This window comes from Orbicella franksi, chromosome 8 (assembly GCF_964199315.1).
Source record: "Orbicella franksi chromosome 8, jaOrbFran1.1, whole genome shotgun sequence".
In the NCBI taxonomy this organism is placed as follows: domain Eukaryota; kingdom Metazoa; phylum Cnidaria; class Anthozoa; order Scleractinia; family Merulinidae; genus Orbicella; species Orbicella franksi.
In genome coordinates this window covers 11,198,243-11,224,886 of record NC_138152.1, presented here as the reverse complement: position 1 = coordinate 11,224,886, position 26,644 = coordinate 11,198,243, and the positions used below count along the sequence as shown (strand labels likewise).

Sequence of the window (26,644 nt, the reverse complement as noted above, 5' to 3'; positions counted from 1 at the left end):
GTGGAAGAAAACAGTTGGTACGTTTTCAGACGTGGTCTATTGAATTAATAATCTGTAACGCTGTGTTTTTTTTTTTTCTGGAAAAGAGCTGGTTAAATTTATTCACGCAACACCTTAACTTTTTTTTATGTTTGCTTTCTTCAATTCACTGAATCCGATATCGCTCACTTAGACAAAAAGTAGACGAAAAAGTTCAACAAATACACAGAAAGAAAGAAAACAACGAAAACACTCGGGTTCGCTCGCTCAAGAGAAAACCGCATACTGGCCTTCAAACCGGAACGTACGTAAACAACAAAGATGTTTTCTGCATAATTTGACTTAACTGAGGGGTTTTAATGATGACATACGGTAATTTCATACGGTGAAGAAAATGAGGTATTTCAAATCCACCTGTTACTGGTAATAACTTCTTTATTAATTGTCGAGTGCTTTCGAGCGCGTAAGAAGTCGTTCAGTCTTATTTTCAGACTACAGGAATCAAGGGATAATTACCTTTGTATTAGAAGACTGAACCGAAAAAAACTGTTACACAACCTATGGGCATAAAGTTCATATTTATGCTGATGATTAAATTCAGATAATATATTTTTTAACAACAGCATTACATATAGTAGGAGATGTTTGTTAGACTATAACAAGAAGCCAGCATTTCGATTATTCGCCGTTTGAACTCCAACTTTTCCTTCCCTTTGAAGATATTTGAAAGATCTGTCCTCAAAGATCACACAAAATGCAAAGCAATGGGTGTCAGATTAACTACTTTGCCGATTTTAGAAACGAAAAATGCGCGCAGCATCATCCTTTTTAGGCGATATGATACAAACTAGACACACATTTTACAGATTCCTTCATCTTCGTCTCTATTTAGATGCTGACAGAGAATCATTTTTAAGAACGTAGCGAAGCTATAAGATAAATGCATGTAGCAATTTGTCGGCCGGCGTTTTGTAAAGAATTATGCGTCGGCAATCGTATCAAAAGCGAGCTCAGTCAATTGACCCTATGGCGCTGTTACACTAGGTTTTATCAAGCAAACTGTCTCGCAATTTTGTTTTGACAAAAAATTACCCGATGCGGCAACATATAGCAGGTTTTTGAAAGGGATTCAAAAAACCTGCAACATGGTTGTCCGAAGTTACAATGTTGCGTTGAAAATCGTCTCGTGACGGAATCAAATTCCACTTTTTGAGATGCTTGCTCTAACTGACAAACGTTGCAAGTCATAATCATTTTAGGGAGTGTCACATCTGACCACGTCTAGTGCAAATTGCCTCTTGGATGCTCAACGCAAATGGAAGGCAAATTACAAATAAATTCCGGTAAAGTTGTTGAAATGTTATTTCTAAAAAACTTAACACATCGAGAACTTGAAATCTCCTTGAAAATGATATTTTGTTTTTGTTTTTGTTTTTGTTTTTTTATCTCAAAACCTGTTTCAGTATTTTCTCAGGCAAGAACTATCCTCGATTAAATACCGAAGATTGCTAAATATAGAAAACTTCCACGAAAGACAAGGAAACCAAAAATGACTGAATTGCAAGTTTTAGATCGAAAGAGAAGATTAGTTTTCCAAACTCAGCATCAAAAAGTTTGAACCAAATAAGAACATTTATATTTTCCCACGGGTCTTATCTTTTGCACTCTTCGCGCATCGTCAATTAAATATAAGGACCGAAATTCTTCTCACAAAAGAGGCAGACAGGAGATAAAAATGTTACACAAAATACTCAGTTTTTTTTTTGTCCGTTTTTGTGAGTGATTAATGAAATATCGGGTAAGTTTTATTCGAGAAAATATTAACGTGAAATGCTCGGCGGAGGGCAGCATGTAACAAACTTGCGACCGACAAAACCGTTGCGTTTGGATTCCTGATCAAATTTGAAATTTAAAAATGTCGGCTTTCATGAAGAGGGGAAAATCGGAGTACTTCGGAAAAAAGCCAACGAGAGGAAGAGGAAGAACCAACAACAAACTCAACCCTCTTATGAGGCAGAGTTCGTGATAAGAACCCGGGAACTTGGTGGGTGTTAGGATACACAATTTTAGGGTGTATAAAACGGCAATTAAAGAGTATAAATTAAAATGTAAGGACAGTTTTGAACTCACCCTCCGAGTGCGTCGGACGAAGCATTATTGAAATCCATGACAAAAAAACGAGACCAAAAACAATCATTTTTAAAGCACAACGGATGTCTTCAGTTCTCAAGGCTTATGGATAATATCAAGATAGCATTGAGACAGCACCAGCTGGGGATATGTAGCCGAAATAACACCTCCTTAGGAGTCAACGCTGTGTAATGAAGGATGGTGTGTTGTGTCTCGGTAGGTGTCAAACGTGGCAGCTGTGAGAGATGAACCATTCAGAGCTATTTCTGTGCATGTCAGTTTGACTCCTCCCACTATTACTAAGACTTCCCGTTCAAATTACGCACGTATAATGCCAGCTAAATATTTCGATCAGCGGTTTTGTCAACTACGCTTCCATCTTGCGCGCCTGTTAATAGGTGCATATTTTCTACAATGAAATAAACGTTCCAAACTCATATTTTTAACAGTCACTCAGTTAAAAAAAATGGAATTTCCAGCACTTTTTCCGTGTTCCCCATCTTTGTTTTGTTTTGTTTATTGAAAATTAAACATTGTCTAGTTGTTTGTCTCTTAAGTAATGTATTTTTTGTTGTTGTTTAAGTTGGTTTGTGATGAAGTTGGCCTAAATTTGAATACATATCCATTTATATATTCTTCGGTTTTGTTTAAGTTTTGACAAAAGGTAGGATGTTGAACGCTCACGTTACATTCTACAGCCCAGCATGCGATTGTTATAAATTATTTAAAGTTAGTTAATTTAACGCCACTCCAGCAACTGAATTTAAGTTTATTCCTGTGGCAAACAGATTGTCCGCTTCTAATTTTGCCATACTCTAGAAAAAAACATGTATTATCAGTCGTCAAGTGACCGTAACAAGACAAATACGACTATCTTTATTTGTCCGAAGACGTTTAATATTGTGTTTCGGAAAAAAAAAAAAAAAAAAATCATGTTTTTCGAAAGTTTTTTTTAAAAACCTTGTGTTTCCATAGTATTTTCCGTGTCTTCTACCTTTGTTTTGGTATAGTTGAAAATTTAAAGACAAAATTTCATTGTTTTCTCGTCCAATTTTTTTTGTGCTCAAGGTGGCTCCTGATTAAGTCAGCCTGAATATTGAATAAACATCAGTATGTCAAGACGTCATTGCAACTTGGAGTTTAGCTTATCTTCAAATTTAAAAAAGAACAGGAATTTTTTATTAAAAGAAGGATACTGAAGATGATATTCTGCAGCCACACATAAGATGGTTAAAAGTTAGTTAAACCCCCTTCAAAAACTGAAGTTTAATTATGCTTCAGTTTTCAGGCGTCAAGTTAAGATTGCAATGATGAATTTCATGAGACGGGAACACCTGGTATAAAAAACTATCACTCCTCGTGCGCAGCCAGTCCGAGTCCCAACTTTGCGTTAGAATAAAAAATCCCAAGAGCTGAAAAGAAAGGAGGTAGAGTTTGATTCTTTCTATCAAAGGCAAAGGCTTTTTTATAATCTTACTAAGCACAAGGAAATATTTCTGAAGAAAGTTTGTAGATAGACGTGTTTATTATTTTGTGTCCACAGACGCTCTATTTTGGCTTGAATAAAGTGTTAACCGCAGGGGATTTGAGTAAAGCCCGAACTCAAGGAGCTCGAAGGGGTGGTCCAGGAAAAAGATATTCGCGCGCTCGCATCGCTCGCGCGCTCGAGGAAAAGGAACTCCTAGCAAAAAGATTAACGTCTTTTGACAGACTATGGTTTGACTGAGAAAGGACTAGGCTCGAAACATCTGCTATAGACATCGTTTTTAATTTGGCACTGTGTTATTAATATTTACAACTTTTTAACTGTGAACTGTGCCACGCAGTAACTGATCCTTTTGGATTACAAATATTTATGTTTTTAACGACACGACTTATTTACAGTACTTAAATGGCTGGAAAAAACGCCACAGCAGTACCACGTCCTTTAAAAATACAGCTCGACATCTGTACAAAAGAAAATGCGGTGGCTTTAAAAGCTCTAAACTTACCTTATCAAAAAACAAAAACGATTCGTGCAGACGATCCGCTATAATTTACAGCACGTGTGGAAACAGCTAATCGCGTGACACTTCCAGAGACACCCGGAAGATATCCCGATTCCCGTCCCTTAACAGGGCGCCTGAAAATTCTAGTTTTTGCCATTATTATGGGAACCCAATTAATGGGAAAATGACAAAGACAGTCATAAGAAGTCTTATGCCTGGTACTAGAAGTAGTTTTTGAGTTTTCAGCCTTTGAGCATATCCATTTTAGAAGACCGCATTAAGCCAGCTTTGAACTTTATGACTATCTTCGTATAAATATTCTGTTGATTGAAGATAAACTATAAGCTGCCAGGATAGAAAATACGTGACGTCACAACTTAATGCCACATCCGGTTGAGGCGACCTCGTTCCCAGGGTCCTCTCTCTACTTCGAGAGCTAGAGAGAGGACCCTGGGAATGAGGTTGCGGGTGAAAGCACAATCAAAGATCACGTGTCCAGAGGCACGATATCCTCGTAAATATGGCGGGTGAAGTGTCTCGCAAGATAAGACATTTTGGTGTTTTTCTGTTTTTATCTGCTCTTCTGTGGCTTGGTCTTATATTGCGGTAAGTAAGATTTAGTCCTTCAAATTGAAAAGGAACTTCCAGAATAATGTAAGAGGGCGGAAGCGTTTTTAGACGGTGAATTTGAGCACATGACAATAACATTTAACATTAATTTTCATTGGGGCTTCAATACCAAGTTGGTTTTCATTACAACTAGCGCCCAAGAGCAAATAGCTGTTCATATTTTTGAATCCAGTTGAAAGCTAAATTCTAGGGCTTTCATTAAAATTTTCAACAGGAGATCGAGCGACTGGTTTCCACAGGTAGGCAAAACTTCTTTATATTAAAGAAAAACTTTCCTCTGATCAAACCAGGGAGGCAAAATCATTCTCACATGTAGCCGGTCAATTTGCCCAGTGCTTGGCCCTTAATGAAACTCCCTGTAAATTGTTGATGTTATCCTTCTAATCAAATTATTACAATTCCCTGAATCTGATAATCCTGCACTATCATTGGCTACCCCAGCAGGCAAAATGGCACTATCTTGCCAGTGGGGGTTATGTGCTGTGTCCCACGGGATAAAATTGGTCCTTATCACATGTAATAACTCATATACTGACTTAACATGTTCGGTGAATATTGCTGAATATTGGCCTTGTTCTTTTTTATTTGCTTATAGACCTTGACTCTGTTTTGGTCCGTAAACATGCAAAAATAGAGCTTGACCAATATCCAGTCATCTTGACCTCATGCTTGGTCAACAAGCCACATGTAATCGCATGAGTGTAAATTCAAGACGGACAAGCATGCAGAACAAGGTTGATTGCTAATAACCCCATTAGTAACAAAGTCTTTAGTACAAACTTCTTTTAAGCAAAAACACTCAGTAGTGTTTTCGATAAATTTTTAACACTGTAGGAAACACAGAGAATAAAGCCAGTAATGCACAAGTAAGTGGTGTGTGAATCCAATTACAGAATTTAGTTGTGACAGGATATACAATTGGACACCCAAGTGACTGCACAATGAATGATGAGTTATAGATATAGCTACAGTCGCACCTCGATTATCTGGACTTGTTTGGACTAGGCAAAATAGTCCAGGCAATCGAGGGTCTGGATAATCAAATATATGAATAAAGCCAAAATATGAATATTAATGAGGAACAAAACTATTTAAATAAAGCAACATTTAATCGTGAAACACTTTTACAAATCGTTTGGAAAACAATATGGTCTACTGGACATCTTGAACCACTCAACACTTAGCCAATCAGAACTCATTTGAGTGTTCTTCATTAGTTACGTTGCATGCGAGTGCTGCTTTTGCTCTTTGAAAGCAAAACAAACTCGTTTTTGACTGCACTTTTCAATGCTATAGTTTTCAAAAGAATATTGCTACGGATCTTGATCATGACTGATAAATATTCATGACAAAATTGGGACTAGAGAAAAAGTCTGGATAATTGAGAAATCCGGATAATCGAGGTATGGATAATTGAGGTTCGACTGTACAATAACTCCTATACCACAGAGTACAAAACAGATGATATGTAGAGTACAACATGAAAGTTTGTGTAGTCACTCAGACTTAAATTATAAATTTCAAATGAATGTATGTAATGCAGTTACTTAATAGTCACCTCATACATGAACATTGGTTGTTCCCACAGAATGAAACACATCAACCTGAACATCACTCGTCTGGAGCCTAGATTTTCATGACAGAACATGACGATATCAACATGGAAACTACTATTGGTAGGTAAGTGATAGCAAAAGCTATTAAAGCAGCTTTTTAAAATATAATGAGTTTTGTCTTCAAAACAAAGCCATAGAAAAAAAGCTTGCTTTAAATAAATGTAGAATGATACCAAAGAGGAGAATATTATGATAAAGGGACCCAATGGACATGTTTAGATAAAACAAGACTGATTTAGCGAGAGAGAAGATACAAACACATACAATGTAGATATGCAAGGGATAAATGAATTATTTTCTGAGTGACAGGCTGTCTGTAGGTGTTGAGATTGCAATGCAGTGGATAAAGATGGAGTGCATGTTTCTGTGGGCTTACTGATCATTAAGTTTTTGGTCCATGTGCAATTTAAAATATGTTATTGAAAATACATTTGGCATAAAATAAGGTTAAAGTGCACATCACATCATACCAAAAGTTGTAAAACGTTAGTTTTGTTTGGACTTCAACCTATGCAAACATTGGGCAAAAATCATGTTTGCTTGTGTTTACTACTATAATTAAGTATCCTGTGATGCTTTGTATATTTTCTTTGCTAATGGACTTTGCAAGATGGCATCACAGAGGGTCCACTGACTATACTTAAAAAATTACCATGTAACCAGTGCATCTGACATTTTCCTATGAAAACAGCAAAAAGCTGAAAAAACTTGAGAAATTTCACCTTTTGACTTTTTAGGTAGAAGTGAAATGAAACAAAATTGACTTGAATGATACCCATGAGAAATCCTAAAAATACTCCACCTTATCTTGAGGGTTGGAGTGGTTATAAATATTATTATTTTTGCTACACTGTACCTGCACAAGAACTAATAACACTATGGAGACAAAAATTAAAAATGAAGTGGGTACGGGTTGTTTCAATGTTGTTTAGCCATTTCAAGAATCTTTTGTTGGACCATGTTTGTGACTACAGATAACCTAGCCGTGCTGCTTATAATGTTGTTGATGAGGGTTCATTTGTGGGAGGAGGAACCCAAATTAATTTCTTTAAGTATTGTTGCAGCTGCATTTAATTCTTTGTTATTTTTCTGTTTGTAGGTGCATTCTTTCATGATCATCGCATTCTTTTCGTTAATCTCGCTTTCTCATTATCAATATTCTGTCAGGTTTTTTCACATAATTTTGTTTTGTTTCAGTCCCCTTTTGTATGCGTCTTTCTAGTTTATTTGTGCATTTTCATCGTGACGCAACTATCATCTCGTTTCATTTACCGCCCTGCCATTTTCCTTTTACGTGTTCCTTGCTTCCTAGTCATACAACATTTCAATCGCTCCCTTTTCATCGCTTTCTTCGCACTCTATCATTAAATTGCACATTTCGTCTTATCGATTAAAGCCAAGTAACGCGTTGAACATTGACTACAATAAGTATAATTAAACTTCCTGGACCATTTGGCTTCATGTTATTTACATGTAGTTATAATATTTGTTATTGTTGAACTGAAGAGACATGGTGGTCTACATGTAATGGTCAGTACACTGGACTGCGTATGAAGCAGTCTTTGGTTTGTTTTTGGGCAAGACACTTTACTCTCACAGTGTCTGTCCACCCGGGTGTGCAATTGGTACTTGGTGAATTCAATGCTGGGGATACCCCTATCTGTACATGGACTAGCATCCCATCAAGGGGGTGGGGGAGGGGGAGAGAAGTGCTTTTTATCACTTTACCTGTACAGTATGCTTCAAGAAAATAGCATAAGCTGCTGCAGTGTTTTGGATCACTTAGCCTGACATAGATTCTACTTAAGCTTCATTGTCAAACCTTTCCCCTAGTAGGGTTGAAACTTTAAAAAAAGCTGATGACTCATTTTTAATTGTGTAGTTTGTAAAACTTAAGAGATGAAGGCTGTCATAAACATTTCCTGTTTCTTACTACATGTAGATTCAAAACAGAGCAGCAACAATGAAGGCTAATGACGAGGCATTTGATGTGCTGAGACTCAATAGGAGAAAGCATCACATTGAAATATCAGATTTCATATAAGTAAGTCACAATTTCTTTGTGTTTGGTTTCATGTACTACGAATGACACAATGTAGGTGGGATTACCCTTGTGAGATGACTTTAAGAATTCCTAGGAATTCCTAGGAATTTCCTAAGAATTCCTAGGAAAAAATTCCTAGGAATTCCTAAGAATTCCTAGGAATTCCTAGGAATCTAAGGTGTGAATTTTCACGGTAATTCGGACTCGGAATTCCTAGGAATTCCAAGGAATTCCAAGTTTACATAGAGCTGACTTGGAATTCCTAGGAATTCCTAGGAATTCCAAGTCAGCTCTATGTAAACTTGGAATTCCTTGGAATTCCTAGGAATTCCGAGTCCGAATTACCGTGAAAATTCACACCTTAGATTCCTAGGAATTCCTAGGAATTCTTAGGAATTCCTAGGAATTCCTAGGAATCTAAGGTGTGAATTTTCACGGTAATTCGGACTCGGAATTCCTAGGAATTCCAAGGAATTCCAAGTTTACATAGAGCTGACTTGGAATTCCTAGGAATTCCAACTGAAATATACTCACCTTGAAAATTCCTTAAAATTCCCAAAAATTCCTAGGAATTTCTGAGAATAACTTGGAATTTGTAGGATTTTTTGAGAATAGGTTGGAATTTTTGGGAAAATCTGAGAAAAACTGGGAATTTTGTATCATTTGTAGGCCAGACAAAATTTTGATGATAAATGCCTAGCATTAAAATAACAAATAAAGTCACTGATATCACATCAAACAGGTTTTAAATGAATGGTTTATTACATTGGCTCTCATGAATTTAAACATAAGAATAATCATCCTGTTTCTTTTTCATTACATCAAGAATCAAAAGTAAAACTGAAAACAGATATGAAGGTCAAACTTTTACATGTTTGATAAAAAGAGAACTTTTTCAGATAATTTACTTTTTTAGTTTGCAAATCCAACAATTTTCCATACACAAGATTTTACCTTAAATTATTGTTATTGTGTGGAACATATCTGGATTTTCATGATTGTAAGGAATCAATGATAAGAACAAAACTGAGACATTCCTTAAAATTAAAAAAAGGCTGAGTTTGGGCAAACTTAGCTGCTGTTCAGTTATTTCTGTTGATTCTGCAGCTAGCCTCTTCATCTTCATCTTTGTTGTATGACACCTAAAACAAAATTTAAAAAAATACATTACACTGCGATATATATGAGGTACTGTAAGACTAAGATCCAAATATTTATGTGCTCACAGTTTAATACATGCAGCTAATTAAGGCCTGACTGTAAGCTGGTTGAAATGTTAAAAGAGAAGACTTGATAATTGTGAAGGTGCTTGTATACTATTGATAAATATGTTACATAAATCTTGAGCTTACAGTAGACTAAATCAAGGTTTTCCTTCTTCTATAAGTGTATCAACAACTCTCGAATTGGAGGATATATATCACAGTTTTTAGCCAAATTTAGACATTAGAAATATTAAAAAAGACACTTAAAACATTAAAGGAACATTGAAATAATAGAGTAAACGCAAAAGAATATACGGATGGACAAAATTGAAGATCAACACGGATTGCCATACAGTCAGGCTGAAACACACAGGAGACATATCAAACTCATGCAGACTGTGGCTGCCTCGTTGAAGTTTTTGTCAAGAACTTTGACTGGGATCAGCGAGAACTGCTATACTTGTTTCGTTTGAACAAGTGTGGCGAGAGAAACGACTTGTTATTCGCAAATCAAATTGTTTAGGCATGCCCTCTGGGCAACCTAAATTGTTTCAACCTTGCTTTAGCCAGAATTGATTTCATGCCATGACTGAGTGACCCACTCGTGTATGATTCGTGATGACAAAGTTCATTCAAAAGCTTTTGTCTAAATAAAAGAAGTTACTTTGTATAATATAGGGTTACTTGAATTTGATTACTCACCAAATAATTTTGTATACAGCTAATCTGCCCTTTGAATTTTTCCCTGTTGAAACATCCACAGTAAGACTTTCTTTTAGCTCCAAATCTTCGCCAAGAATAACATGTTTCTCATTAATGACACTCACGCTGTTTTCTTCTAGTCACAGGACCGCAGAAAAAGCCATTTTGATATAATTTTGGAAGTGAAATCTACTAATACGCACGAGCGATCAACCGTTAACGCTAAATTCAAAGATGGGCGCCAAAAGAGAATGACTAACGCGATCTTTGTCACGCTCAGTCACGAGGATAGTCACGTGAAAATTCGCGTGTTGTGATTGGTTCAGTTGATCAGTTGAGGAGAGAATGGAAACTGGAGAAGAAGGAGAGAGAGACTGGCAACAAGGTTGCCAGACCAGTCGCTTTCGATAGTAACTCTGCTTCCCTTTCCACGCTGTGTTGGTGGTCTTTTGAAAGATGGGTCTTGCTTCAAAAGGAAAAAACTACACAAACTTTTTACGAAGAAATCGAGGAAACTGGAACGTACTTTAACTAGTTGATCTGTTCCCGACGGTTGTCAAGATAACAAAGGATCGTGAGGCACTTAAATCAAGTTCACTGCAAAGGTAAGGAATCCAATTTTATAGGGATTTTCTGTTATGATAAGCTATAATTCTAAATAAATCAAACTAAGCAATGCATTGTGTGCTCTTTAAAAACCCCAAAAGCCGAAATTCACCTAAAAGGTTTCAGATCGACCTGAGAAAACGAGATAAATTCTGCAAAATAAGCTTAAGCTTGTTGTAAGTCCACCAAATCTATTTTGAGAGCCCACGTGTTTCAACACCCAGTCAGCACGATGCAGCAAGTAGAAATTTGCAATGCTTATCATTTTTTCCTTTGAATTATTTATAAGGATTAACATTATATGAGATCAATAGTCTTTTCAATACATCAAGATGTAGGTTTTTTTTATTTGTCATTTATTTATGTCAGTTATTTATTTGTTTCCCACTGACTCATAATCTTTTTTATTCTTTTGATTTTGTTGTGTCATGAATTAAAGTGACCACGAGGACAAGGAAATACAAGAAACATATTGATGATCCCACTATACCCATACCAAAATCTACAAGATTTGACCACATAAATTGCTTAAAGCAGTCTTCCCAGGCCAGTTGATGTCATCTCCCACTCTTGCATCACTTTTTCCTGGAGATCATTTCCAGCACCATGAACAGAACACCTTAGAGTTTTCGGCTCGCCTGAGTGAGATGGCTGTTGACAGAAATGTTGTGGATGACTTTGATGGACTATGGAGTCAACCTTTATGCAAGAATTGAAGCTTCACAGAAGCATTTGACGAAATTGAGTTGCCTATACACTGTACCTGAAAAGACTACAGAAATACCAGTTGATGTAATACACACAACAACTCAGATTTGTCCACAGACAGTGATTCAGATAATGATGTTGAAGTTTCTAGTTCTGACTCCTCTGAAGAAATTGAGAACTCTGACACTGACGGCCATTCACTGGACTCCCCTGATAAAAGTGAAACTAATTGTTCACAAGAAAAGAACATTTTCTGCCAAAGAATATGCCTGTATGGCTATTCTGGCCTTAATTTCAAGACATTGTATGACAATGAGAGACTGCTAAAGATATCCTTGTTTTAATGAAACTATGGGTAATTTGTCCAGAGAATGTCACAGTACAGTTTTGCAAATTTACAGCAAGTGTGTGGAAACTGTGAGCTTTTCATTTCTGACATCTGTGAGAGATGTGTTCCTCTTTTTCCTAAAGTCATAAAGGATCAAGTCAAAAATCGTTCAACAGTGGGCTGTGATGGGTATGTGTGTGAATCTACAATTATATTAAATATATACATGCATATATATACTTTTGGTTTTATTGAAATTGTAAATAATATATATACATTTATGCTGACAGGAATTTTTTGCCTAATCTATTTATCAGATCTGAGAGCATCCATTTTTCTATCAGTTAAACTCTGGGTGTTTGATTTAAGGGTCCATACGGGCACATATACACTAACAAATCAGGTTGGATCTAAAAAGCAATGTTATGAGTGCTATAGTTTTATGTTGAGTTGTCAGACTTAAACTGGAATTAATGTAGTAACATTTGTTTGGAAATAATTACCTTGGAGCTTGACAACAATAAAAAGGTATGGAACTCCAGGGAAATGATCCTGTTGATTTTTACTAATTCACAGAAACTGATTCATGCACTGAGTTCATCTTTAATTTTGACATTTTGGGAAATTTATAGAAATTTCAAACACAATATTTCATGTGTTTTAGCTGTTCCCAAAAATTCCCAGTCATACTTTTCACTATTCCCAAATATTCCCAGAAATTCCAAGGTCTTGGATTAAGCATAATTTGCATGGCTTGGAATAACTTGGAATTCCTAGGAATTCCCAATAATTCCCAGTCATACTTCCACTATTCCCAAATATTCCCAGAAGTTCCAAGGTCTTGGATAAAGCATAATTTGCATGTCTTGGAATAACTTGGAATTCCTAAGAATTCCTAGGAATTCCTAGGAATTCCCAGACTACTGGGAATTTATTTCGCAGGGGTATTATTTAAACTGATGTTATGTGGCCATTCTACACCTTAGCCCTTCGGGCTAGAGTGTACAAAAATTTCTTAAGACTGCAATACCTGGGCTGCTGTTATTGAGGAGTATTCTTTTGTGGGAGGAGAGATGCAGTAATCTAATGTTAAGCACACTGGACTGCAGATCAAGAAATCTGAGTTTGAGTCAACTGGTACGGTCTCCGCATTGTTTTCTTGAGCAAGACACTTAACTCTCACAATACCTCTCTCCACCCAGGTGTACAAATGAGTTCTGGGTGAACGTAATACCGAGTGCTAACCCTTTGACAGACTAGTATCCCATGGGGGAGTAGTTCATAAACACTCATTATCACTTATGTCACAGAGACTGGGATAAGCTGTGGTGGTTTGCATCACTTGGCCTGATGCAGACTTAACCTTAGCTTCTTTGTCGAACTTGCCCTTGTAGGGTTCACACTGCTAAAAATCAACTATGTAGTTCTGTGAAACAGACAGACTCGCATCCCATCGGAGTAGAACCACTCAAGATCATCTAATGCAGCAAAGACTGGGATAAGCTGTGGTGGTTTGCATCACTTGGCCTGGTGCAGACTTAACCTTAGCTTCTTTGTTGAACCTTGCCCTTGTAGGGTTCACACTGCTAAAAATCAACTGTGTAGTTCTGTGAAACAGACAGACTTGCATCCCATCGAAGTAGAACCACTCAAGATCATCTAATGCAGCAAAGACTGGGATAAGCTGTGGTGGTTTGCATCACTTGGCCTGGTGCAGACTTAACCTTAGCTTCTTTGTTGAACCTTGCCCTTGTAGGGTTCACACTGCTAAAAATCAACTGTGTAGTTCTGTGAAACAGACAGACTTGCATCCCATCGAAGTAGAACCACTCAAGATCATCTAATGCAGCAAAGACTGGGATAAGCTGTGGTGGTTTGCATCACTTGGCCTGGTGCAGACTTAACCTTAGCTTCTTTGTCGAACCTTGCCCTTGTAGGGTTCACACTGTTAAAAATCAACTGTGTAGTTCTGTGAAACAGACAGACTCACATCCCATTGGAGTAGAACCACTCAAGATCATCTAATGCGGCAGAGACTGGGATAAGCTGTGGTGGCTTAGATCACTTGGTCTGATGAAGATTTTACCTTACAACTGTACATGTACCTTCATAGTCCAAACTCACCCTAGTAGGGTTAAAACCTAAAAAATCTGATTACTTATTTTTGATTCTGTAATTTGTAAAACTTAAATGGTAACCGTTATTACAGTTCCCATTTCTTACTAGATACAATTCATAACAACCAGAAGGCTGTGTGCTGAGAAAGATCCATATTGCAGCAGTAGATCCCATATCAGGTGAGACTTGGTGTTTCTTTGTGTTTTGTTGCAGAAGTTATCAGTTACGCAATTTTGCATGTAGCTGTGTTAAGAATAATGGAACATGATGCAGGCAGAAAATTAAAACAAATAGAGATGTTATTGTTTCACTGTTCAGCTATTGCATTGCACTGTGTTCTTGGACATGACTCACTTGTAACTCTCACAGTGCTCCCCCCCCCCCCCCTTCACCCAATCATATACAAATAGATACTGGTTGAATTTCATACTGGGCCTAATCCTGCAACAGACTAGCATCCCATTTAAAGGGGGAGGGGGGGGGGGGGTGAAGGCGAGTAGAAAGACTCCTTATCAGTTGATGCTACAGAAACTGGGATAAGGTGTGGTAGTTTGGATCACTTGGCCTGATGCAGACTTTACCTTACCTTCATCATGGCAACTCCCCCTAGTAGGGTTGAAACTTCAGAAATTTGATTCATGACTAATTTTTAATTGTGTAGTTTGTAAAACATACAGTAATAGATCAAGGAATTCCATAAGGTTAGAACATTTGCCGTTTAAATTCTCGCTAGATAAAAAAACAGAAAAGCAAGGAAAAGAGCTCTATGTTGAGACTCTAGAGGAGAAAGAATCAAATTGAGACATTGGATCCCTTAGTAGGTCAGTCACAATTTCTTCTATGTCTGGTATCATGTACTAGAAATAATAATAATGAGCACAAATTAGGCAGAAAATTAAAATGAATATAGATCAATCGATTGTCTCACAACTGTTCGGTTATTTCAACAAATTGTTGTTATGTGTTTGCATAACTTAGCCTTTCAGGGGTAAGGTGTTCCCTAAGACTACAATGGCAGGGGTATTAATTGTTGTTAAGAGGATTGTTTTGTGGGAGGAAGGACACAGTGGTTTAATTACATGGTTAGTGTACTGGACTACAAGTCAAGCGATCTGGGTTTAAACCAATGGTTAGGGTCTCTGCACTGTGTTCTTGGGCAAGACACGTTACTCTCACAGTACCTCTTTCCACCTAGGTGTACAAATGGGTACTGGGTGTATTTAAAACTGGATGCTAACCCTGTGACACTAGTATCCCATCCAAGTGGAAGCTGCGGTGATTTGCATCACTTGGCCTGATGCAGACTTAACCTTACCTTCATTGTCAAAACTTACCCCTACAGGGTTAAAAATAATATTATGTAAAAAATGTGATGGTTTACTTTTAATTGTGTTGTTTTTGAAATAAAGAGATGAAGGTTGTCACAAAGGTTAAAACATTTCTTGTTTCTAACTAGATGCAGAAAAAGAAAAGGAAAGATAAAAGCTTTGCTGGGGCTCAAGAGGAAAAAGAATCAATTTGAGACATTAGATTCCTTTTAAGGTGGGTTACATGTAGGTTTTTAATCACTTGATAGTACCTTTACTAGGAATAACTTTACACAATACAAGCAAAGAACTTATTTGAACACAGATGTTATTTCACTGTTAAGATATTTCAAGAAACCTTTGTTATATGGCTAACTGGATACCCTAGCCCTTCAGGGCTAGGTTATACAAACATTCAGTAAGGGCCTATAATAATTGATCTTTTTGAGCCATTGCTAGGGAAAATTAGTTCTCTTATAACCTGCCCATTTTTTGGTTAGTTCAGAGTTATTTCATTTGTTTTAACCTTTTCATGATCCGTAACATCAGTGATGATGTCATCAAGCCAGGCCCATGATCATGTGACTAATTCCAAAAATGCAAAGGCCTCTAGGCATATTACTCTATCGAGATTTTTTCATTGATTTAATATTTTGATTTAAATCCTCATTTCTCTGTGATTTTGTTTCATTTCTACATGTATAAGGTTAGATTTTGACAGAGATTCAAGGTATTGAAAAATCTGCAATATTTTCTAAAACCGGAAGTGTCGCCAATATCTACCGGAAGTAGCCTTATAGCGCGTGCGCAGTTCTCTCTATCAGGGGCACTTTGATAACTTCAAACGAAGCACACAAAAGCCACACGAAGATAACTCTTCTTTTGCGCGTGTTTTTCTGTTTTTCTCTTATTTTGATTTTGTTTGACTGTACTTTTGTGAAACACATAGAAAAAAACATCTAAACTGTAACTGAATATAAAAGCTATTGAACTGTTTTAATTTCCCAGGCTCAGGCACTGGAAGTGAAATTTCACTTCCTCAGCAACGCGCGCGAAGGCGCGCCTAAATCGGTTGTTGGGCCCCTTAAAGGGCCCTAGTCAGCCACACCTTTGTTTTTGTTTACATGCTAGAGTTTGGCTGTTATATTTTATTCGGAGCATGTCGAAACGAAGGAAATCACTGTGAAACTACTGCAGATAATTAAACGTCCTTTTAGGAACGCAACTTATAGTAAAGCTACATGTATAAGATTTCGCTTCACCATGCAATATCAACAATTTCGATGACATCGAAAATAGCGGAGGCTGACTAGGGTCCGAGGTACTGTTGTCGATGATTATTCAAATTTCGAGACAATAGGTCTAATTGGATCAACAACCAATTGCTTTCCGGTTCATGTATCAATGCTTCCTTAGCTATTAAGTCTCGTGTGTGATAAGCTTAAAATTTCTCCTGACATTCTCAAACATAATCATGAAGAAACAGTGAAGAGGATATACATGCCGAGAGTAATCTCAAAAAAGAATTGTCTAGATAGATCAAAACCAGTACGGAGAATTTGTTTTTTGACTAAGAACTCTGAATAAGGACAAAGCAATGAGAAGAAAGGTTATGAACTTGACTATATTGTCTTGATATTTCACCAAATTCTTAGAACGAACTAGTCTATTAAGCACGCATAAATTATTCCTCAGGAAGAAAATGCAAAAATTAATATTGCTCGTTTAGTCAGGAACATTTTTTGCCGTTGGAAGTAAAGGTTAATTTTAGAATGCTATATTTTGGCCGGTGCCATTTATTTCGTGTTGCTGCTTGTCCGCGTTTTAAGTTGTTCTTGATATCATTATGTACACTCTGTGTATTTCTATGATGATGATAAAACCAAACGAGTGCATTCCCAATGAGAGAATTAAACTGTAAACTCAAGTCCAGAATACACTTCATGTATATTTTGTTCTTTGGGTGTCAGTATACCCATTGTTAATTGGACGTTTTATTTATCTTTCTTTCAGCCTGCCATCTCAAGTGTACGTGCAGCGACATTAACGTGGAAAGAAACAAAGCAAAGCAAAGAACTTCGTTTAGATGTTTCTTCAGTGGATCGCGTTTTAAATGTAAGGTAGATTTACCAGACAAAGTTTATCTCGATTGAGTTTCTTGCGACAAGATTGTTAGGGCGGAGCTGGTATTAGTGATTTTACAATATAAAACTCAAGAGTCAAAAGAAGGCATTGGAATTACTCTCAAATTGTCTGGTATCTAAAAATAGAGTAGTGGTAGTCAAGAGTTAACATTGTAAGATAATGGTTTGACACTAACTATTTTTTTTTACGTTTTGTTCAAGACGTTTCGGCTGGTGCTCGAGCCTTCATCAGTTGAAATACTAACGTTAGTACGCGTGATTCAAAAAACTGTACGTCGAACGCGCGCGGAGGAAAATTCCGCGTGAAGTTTCAAGAAAACGTAGCGCGAGACTTATGCGCGTGCCAAAGACTTGTAGACTTCTGGGATGGCGATGTGGTCATTTCCAGTTTGCGGATCCTTTATTGAAATCCAGGGCCGGGTTGTTCGAAAGCCGGTTAACGCTAACCCAGGATTAAAAGTTAACCGAAGTATTTATTTTTCTTGCTTAAAAATGTTTTTTACTGCTTACCTTTTGTGTAGTTTGAGCTTAGTCAAACTCAAAACTGAAGGACAAACAGTATAAACAGAAAACCTCACTGAAAAGTTACAAAACTCAAATCAAAATTCGCGCTAATCCTGGGTTAGCTTAATCGGGTTTTGAACAACCCGGCCCAGGCTTCCAAGAAGAGACTGTGAACAGTTTGTTCCCGCGACCGAAAGCTCAAGAAAAGGTTGACCGACCACAAACTGGCACAGTGTACAAAATCAGTTGCACCAGCTGCAGTTTGTATACTACGGTCAAACTGAACGATCACTGAAAACTCGGATTACAGAACACAAAAGGGCTGTTTCTATGTGCGACCATGGCTCCAAGATCTCCTGCCATGTCCTCGAAAACAACCACAAAATAAATGAGGGAAATGTCAGAGTTGTTGGACACGAGGCCAACTTTCACGAGCGACTCTTCTTGGAAGCCTGGATGTCAATGAAGAATCCGCAATCTGGAAATGACCACATCGCCATCCCAGAAGTCTACACGTACAAGTCTTTAACACGCGCGTAAGTCAACGTTGTCGATCCACTTAAAATTTTTCCTGAAATGATTTCGACCAAAATGATGGCTACCAAGGCTAGGTATTGAGAAATATATATCAGTCATTCGAAACAATCCTTACAACGAAAGCTTCAAATATACTGCCACCTCGCGAAATTTCTATCTCTTCTTTCGTTCGCCGGGTCGTCATATCATCCCTCTTCGCCATTAGGCCATTTCCTCTCCTGAAAAGAAGAAAATAATGAGAAACATTAGCTTTTTCTCGGGTCAAATTCATTTCCAAGATACACCATTACTACCAGGGCGAGCAGCGACCAAAGCTCGTATGAACCGACTGCACGTGGTAACGGTTTTCAATTTTCCGGGAGCAACACGCAACGAGAAGAACAGAAAATATCAAACAAATTCAGTTCAAACATCTTACAAACTTGTCTAAAATTATTTCTTATTAACCCTTTACTGAAACGTTTCTTCCCAGCCTTTGCAAAACTGTGGCTATCTGGTTTACGGTACGAAGCAATGTGCAGCTCGAAAAATTCAGAAAATTGCGAGCGAAGAATTGTTTCGTTCGGTGAAGAGCAGCAAGATTAAAAAATGTTCTCACCATTAATATTTTGAATCTTCAATCTCGTCCTGCGTTATCTTCTTCAAAGGAAGAACATGGCCAGATCCGACATCACCAGGAGTACATAAATCCACGTCTTCACAATATGACCAAGTATTTGGTTTGAGTGCAAATTTCACAAGTAGTCATGAATATTGATTACAAACTTGAACCAATCACTGACAAAAGTGTCACCGCATATTTTCACGGACTTAAATTCTTACGCAAGACTATTGTGTCACTTCAAAACTATCAATTTCACTCTAGAAATTTGCATTCTTAGGCTTTGTTAAGACAGTAATACGTAAAAGTAAATACCTTTGTAAAGACTGATTCACGTGGCCATCATATTTCGTTAAATAAAGATAGCTGAGTTATTGATCGATTTTTGAAGGCTTTTAAATTATCCCCTTGTGTGATGTTTGATATTTGTATAACTTTATTACTTTTAAGTGTTGTCATTTAATGAAGGGAGCCACTGGAAATCATGGTTCCCTTGTGAGTTCCCACTTACTTACCCTTTGCATTCGCATCCCAGACAGCTTTTAATCGTTCTTTTCACCTTGCCCTCCCATGTGTATTCCTTCCTATCTTTCTCTTTCTGTTTCTCCGTCTAATCCCTGCGCTTTACCCTACACACAAAGTCGTTCATTCATCTGTGGGTCTCCCTCACTTATGGTGTGTTTCGTAACGTGTTTGGTCGTCCTTTACGTCGTGACCTCCCTAGGCCTGTTATGCGCTTCACGTGCGTTGCCGTGGATTTTCCTGCGTTCGGCTACGCATTTCCTTGTGCTTTAAGCTATACACATCCCCGAGTTCCTTGCTATATATGTCACCCATACTTTGCTGTGGGTTTTCCAATACCTTTGCTTATGTCTTACACCATGGGTTTCCACTGGCATTTCGTCATCTGTTCCCTATGCATGCTTCGCGTCCATAAACTTTTCGTCCTGCCTATTTCCCGTGCGTTTCGCTATACGTTGTTCCATGCGTTCCTCCATACGCAACCCGGGGCCTTCCCCTTCAGTTTCCTAGTGATCTCTGTGCATTCACTGTGGGTCCCCCATGTGCTTTCTCATTCGTTACATTCGTTCATTGTGCGAATCGTTTAATTCATCTCGACGCGCGCTCCCAGTGTTTCCTCGTGTTTTTGGTTCATTTTTCCTTTCATTTTTCAATGAATTCCTTGATGGTTTTCCGGAGGGTCCCTGCAATATTCGCCATACCTTACTTGTTTGTGATACCGCGCGTTTCATATACGCTCAATGGTACATTTCCTTGTACATTACTCTACACGTTTCTTGTTCATTCGACGTGGTTTTCCTTCCGTTTCCCCTTTCGGTTTTGTTTTCTCTGGCCCTCCCCTGTGCGTTCCGACATACGTAACGTGTGCGTTCTTTCATGGTTTCTCAGTGGGTTCCCCTCTACGTTAGCCTTGCACTTGCAGTCCCACATGCATGTAATAGTTTGTAACTGTGTGATCCCTCCTCATTTTCTTTAACATCTGATGTGATTCTCCATATAGCTCCCTTTATAATTTCCGTGCGTTCCGTAGGCCACTTCGTGTCTTCCCCAGGGGTTCCCGATCGGGTCTCCTCCAGTACCATAGCCGTACATTGTTGACCCTTGCGTTCCCTCATAAATTTACTCGCGATGCCCCCCTCCCTCGGTATACCTTCCCTAATATCCCTTATATATTTCGTCGCTGCCTGTTCCCAGGGTGTCTCATATTTTTTATCTAGCTTGTCATTGAAGTAACTGAATATTTTAGAGTCTTTAACTAAATCGTCGAAGTACTCGACAAAAGGCCTAGCTGAATGTTTTACAAGGCTTCGGTACCGCAGTAGCGAGCACCTTAACATCAGTCTGGAGACGCACAGGCTCTCCCCACTCCTTACGCTTCCTTCCGCGTAGTTTACCCCTGCACCTGCGTGGAAGGGCTCGAACAAAAGAAAAAATTAACAGCAATGTATGTTTTGAAGTGTAACTTTAATCGTCAACTAGAAAAATCATTCTCGTTGTCACGCAAAAATACGCTGTTGTGTGACAGAGGGCCACAACCGGTCACAGTTGTCTCGCGAATCGATTCTCTGGTTGTCCTTGTATAACAAGGTTGCATGGAACAACCATGGGGTCGCCTGTTTCTGTTGTTTTCGCAGAAGTTGTGATGCAACACGTGGAGGAACGCGCCCTTGCAACTTGCCGACAAACGATACCGCTTTGGTTACGCTACGTTGACGACACCTTTACCGCCGTTCACAAAGACGAAATTGACGATTTTCACGACCACCTAACGAACAGAACGCCGACATCCAGTTTACTAAGGAGATCGAAGAAAATGGAAAACTTCTTTTTCTAGACTGTTTGGTAAGCCGTGACAATTAAAACTGCGAACGACAGTGTACAGAAAACCGACGCATACCGACAGATTTCTTGACGAATCATCCTGTAGCTACAACGCGACTTCACACAAAGCCACGAGGCGAACGCAACTAGTTTGTGACACACCGGACAGCTTACTTGACAAAAACAGATACCTTGAACGGGTTTTTCACAAAAAAAACTACAACGCTGACTTTGTTAGACGAAATATTTACCGACCTACTGGAGCGAACAGGAACCTAACGCCTGTTACTACAGTGAATATACCTTACATTAAGGGCACTTCTAAGACCATCTCACGGATCCTACAGCCCTACAACATCCGTGTAGCCCACAAACCTACAACTACGTTACGACACTTACTGACCAACGTGAAAGCCAGGGACGAACCTAACAACAGACAGGGAGCAGTTTACAAGATCAAATGCTCCGACTGCCAGGTTTCCTACATTGGTGAGACTGGCCGAGAAACCTTAACACGAGACTGACTGAACACAAACGAGCCACGAGAAATGGTGATGCCAACAATCACATTGCTGTACATCATCAACTGACAAACCACAACATTGACTGGGACTCTGCTCAGTGCTTAACCTACATTACAAACTATTTTCAACGACCGACTCTGGAAAGCTGGTACACCAACCTAGAACAAACACCACTTAACAGATGACAACAACTACCGGCGCCTTACAAACGACTTATCCATGACGGAAACGAAACCGACAAACGGACTTCCAACAGACCGACTTAATTTGACTAACAATAGACGGACCAAAACCCGACCAATTTTACTAACAATAAACGGATCGAAACCCACCAATGACTGATGACAAACTTTACACCAGTCTTTTAGCCAATACCGTCATGGCTAGACTGACCAATCATGTTTAAGGTGGCCGAACACAGTTTTCGCGTGCGCCTCTGCTGATGCAATTCAGCGCGCGCACAAGGATTGCAAAAACAAACATGCCGTCAATAGAGCGATCATTTTATTTACTCAACGCCCGCACTATTTGCGCTATTTTTCTCTATCATTGAACGCAGTGTATTGATGGCTTTAGTCTTTTATTACAAGGATATGTTAGAAAAGGTAATGACGCAGAGAACCCAGCAATTCTCAGCTTTTTCTTTGTTACTAGCGAAAGAACCCAGTTAAATGCAGCGTATGCGCAGTTGCTCGAAAAATTGAGACCGACTGCTTTTGCAGAAACTTGCCGATTTCTAACGATCCAGTCGTGAAACCACGTGAATGATCTATCGCAAAAAATCTCAATTTTGACAAAGGGAATTTTTAATAATACAGAACATGCAGTGAAAACGATTTACGGTAAATTACGAAAATCGCCTATGTCAAAATCTTTTTGTTGACAGAAGGGATTTAATGTCAATTCGTAGTGGGCAAATGATGAAAAAATCTAATGACCAGCATTTTTTTTTTTAAACAAACAAAAACCATTTTTTAAGCCTTGTTTTTAACCAGACCGTTGTCTTGGCAACAGCACACACCTTAGCCAAAATGCGAGAATAAACCCTTCTGTGGTTAACCTTGACTCTTGCAAAAAACGGACGCTAAAGCATAAATAGCTTAAAAGTAATGGGGAATTAGGCATATGCTATTGAAAACTGTGTTCGGCCACCTTAACGGACCAGACTTATAACATCATCGACTGACAAAAACTATTCACTTGACTCTGAAGATGACTTCCGCTCAGGTTGTCGAAACGTCAGTCACCAACAGCAGTTCTTTTCAGAACTACCCTCACCCGGACGATCACACTATACGAACTTCTTTTACTTTTCTAAAGCGCTTAGCTATCTCTACACGATAGCCATACATAGTCATACACAGCCCCAGTAATACAAAGTCATACACAGCCCTAGTCATACAAAGTCATACACAGCCCTAGTCATACAAAGTCATACACAGCCCTAGTCATACAAAGTCATACACAGCCCTAGTCATACAAAGTCATACACAGCCCTAGTCATACAAAGTCATACACAGCCCTAGTCATACAAAGTCATACACAGCCCTAGTCATACAAAGTCATACACAGCCCTAGTCATACAAAGTCATACACAGCCCTAGTCATACAAAGTTATACACAGCCCTAGTCATACAAAGTCATACACAGCCCTAGTCATACAAAGGCATACACAGCCCTAGTCATACAAAGTCATACACAGCCCTAGTCATACAAAGGCATACACAGCCCTAGTCATACAAAGTCATACACAGCCCTAGTCATACAAAGGCATACACAGCCCTAGTCATACAAAGTCATACACAGCCCTAGTCATACAAAGTCATACACAGCCCTAGTCATACAAAGTCATACACAGCCCTAGTCATACAAAGTCATACACAGCCCTAGTCATACAAAGTCATACACAGCCCTAGTCATACAAAGTCATACACAGCCCTAGTCATACAAAGTCATACACAGCCCTAGTCATACAAAGTCATACACAGCCCTAGTCATACAAAGTCATACACAGCCCTAGTCATACAAAGTCATACACAGCCCTAGTCATACAAAGTCATACACAGCCCTAGTCATACAAAGTCATACACAGCCCTAGTCATACAAAGTCATACACAGCCCTAGTCATACAAAGTCATACACAGCCCTAGTCATACAAAGTCATACACAGCCCTAGTCATACAAAGGCATACACAGCCCTAGTCATACAAAGTCATACACAGCCCTAGTCATACAAAGTCATACACAGCCCTAGTCATACAAAGTCATACACAGCCCTAGTCATACAAAGGCATACACAGCCCTAGTCATACAAAGTCATACACAGCCCTAGTCATACAAAGTCATACACAGCCCTAGTCATACAAAGGCCTAATCTGGGACCTTAAGTCGCCGTAACTTAAGGCGACTTTAGGCGACTTAAGCAAAATTGGCAGAAAAAACATCGTGACTTTAGGCGATTTAAGGCGATTTTAGGCGACTTAAGGTGACTTAAGGCGATTTAAGGCGACTTAAGGTGACCTGAGGAGACTTTATTTCACTTGAGTGCTATAAATTCAAACTTAGCAACACTCTCTCCATATATCTCTTGCAATAAACCAATATTGTACCAATACTGGTACATAATTAAGTCACCACAGTCTCAAATATCCAGGGCTGGGTTGTTCAAAGCCTGATTAAACTAACCCAGCATTGGAGGGAATTTTGATTACTTTCATTTTTTGTAACTTTTCGGTCCAGTTTTCTGTTTATGTTATTTGCCTTTCAGTTTTGAGTTTGATTCATTTTAAAACTACACAACCATAAGCAGTGAAAGATATTTCTCTTCAAAAAAAATATATCACCTGGGTTAGCGCTAACTGGCTTTCGAACAACCCGGGCCAGATTTCAAACCATTAAGAAAAATACTATTAAAGAAAGGATTACGACAACACTGAACAGTTACTACTATAAGAATAATAATAACAATAGACACCAGCAAGGTAGCATGAATATTAGTGAAGATATCACAATAAAAAAATCAAACAAAACTAATGAAAATATATTCACAGTCACAAAAAATTTAAATTTAAGATATCTTGATTTACTTTGAAGTGTTTGTAAATTTTCATCAATTATTCAAACAACAGGGAAATTTAAATTAATTTAGCTCCTTTACATGCATTTATTTTACAATGCTTCCCGAATTATAAAAATGGTTATCCTGGTAGACTTATCTGCCATTTTTGGCATCTCCACTGTCAATTTCAGTCCTTTTCAGGGACCCAATCGATTTGATGCTCTCCTGCCTCAGTCAGGCAAAATATTCCAATACCATAATGAGTAGCGCATGCTAAGTTCCTTCGTAAGAACACGTCCTGTCAAATTTCACCAACTACCTGTCAGGTTCCAGAAAACTTTGATGACCCTGGCAGTTTATACAGTGAATCGATTCTTTTTAGAAGGTTTTGTTGATCAGACCACCAGGAAATACACCTTCCAAACTTTCACTAGTTTCCACCTGAGAAACTACAAATGCCCAGAACGACATTTTCACAACGAAATACTAGAAATTGATACATCGATACCAGACACACTGGTCACCGCCATTTTGATTCTCCCAGTAACCCTTGCACCGCTAACTGGTTTCCATGCTTCAAAGAGACAAGATATCTGTGCCACGAAAACTCGAGTTCTCTTGCTAAGTGTTCGGGTGATTTCAAATCACCCGATAATAAATTACTGTCTTCAAATATTTCGGAGAGTATTAGTTTGGCGTTTAGTTTTTTTTTTTTTTTCTTGTCTTTTGTAAACGCCTGTCGGAGTAATCATACTCGCGTGAGCGCGAGTCGGTCGCGTGAGCTCGCGTACTTAGTCACGGGGCCAAACTAAGTCACGTGTTCCAAACATACCCCTGGCGGCCATGTTTACTGAGAGTTGATCACAGAGAATTTTCTGTACAATAGCTTTCGATAGTAACAGTAGCGCAGTCCACGTAAAGTGTATAAGATTATGTGAATACCTGGCTTCATCATGTGTACGAAAAGGATAGATAAACATTATGCTGCAAGTTGGTTCGTCCAATTACGAAATTCAAACGTTTACAGTTGGTCGAATGTGGAAGTAAAATGCAAACAATGATTTTTGCTGGAGAAATGGCCCACTTTTGTCACTCTTTTACACTGGGTAAGTAAAGTATTTAAAGTGTAAACTCAATTCGGGTCAATTGACTTTGGATGACCATATTTTTACTGCTCAGTGTAAAAGTGACTAGAAAGAATTGAGCCTTAACCCACAAATCTTTGTGTTTTTTTTTCTTTTCATCTAGAGGATCTGGAATACCTCTCACTGTTGTTGTTTATTAATTATACACTGTAGGTCCTCGGAAGATTTGATTCAGAAATACCGTACAAAAATTAATAAGCTTAAATGAAGTTATTGCAGTATAGTCATTTGTTATATCCTTCCACATTTAATATATTTCCTGATGGCAACACAGAGTGTCATCTTAATTATTAACTCTTTTACAATGAAATACAAGAAAAAAAAAAGAGAAAACTTAATAGAAATAAAAAGCCATCTGTGAGAGAGTATACATCAGATTGTCATTCCTATTTAAGTGTTGTCCACATGTAGAAATTATTCCTGCTAA

The 26,644-nt window shown here is 38.3% G+C and overlaps 1 long non-coding RNA gene across 8 annotated transcripts; it reads left to right on the top strand.

Moving 5' to 3' along the window:
* Positions 1-4,013: 4,013 nt before the first annotated feature.
* On the top strand, positions 4,014-19,676 carry LOC145495953 (uncharacterized). Of its 8 annotated transcripts, XR_014050498.1 has the most exons (9): positions 4,015-4,703; positions 5,323-5,461; positions 5,562-5,593; positions 6,316-6,407; positions 8,286-8,387; positions 14,146-14,233; positions 14,788-14,875; positions 15,511-15,596; positions 17,375-19,676. It is a non-coding gene; the product is annotated as an uncharacterized LOC145495953 (long non-coding RNA). The 8 variants fall into 8 exon arrangements; XR_014050495.1 differs by having other exon boundaries at positions 4,014-4,703; positions 5,323-5,593; XR_014050501.1 differs by lacking the exon at positions 5,323-5,461.
* The last annotated feature ends 6,968 nt before the right edge of the window (positions 19,677-26,644 follow it).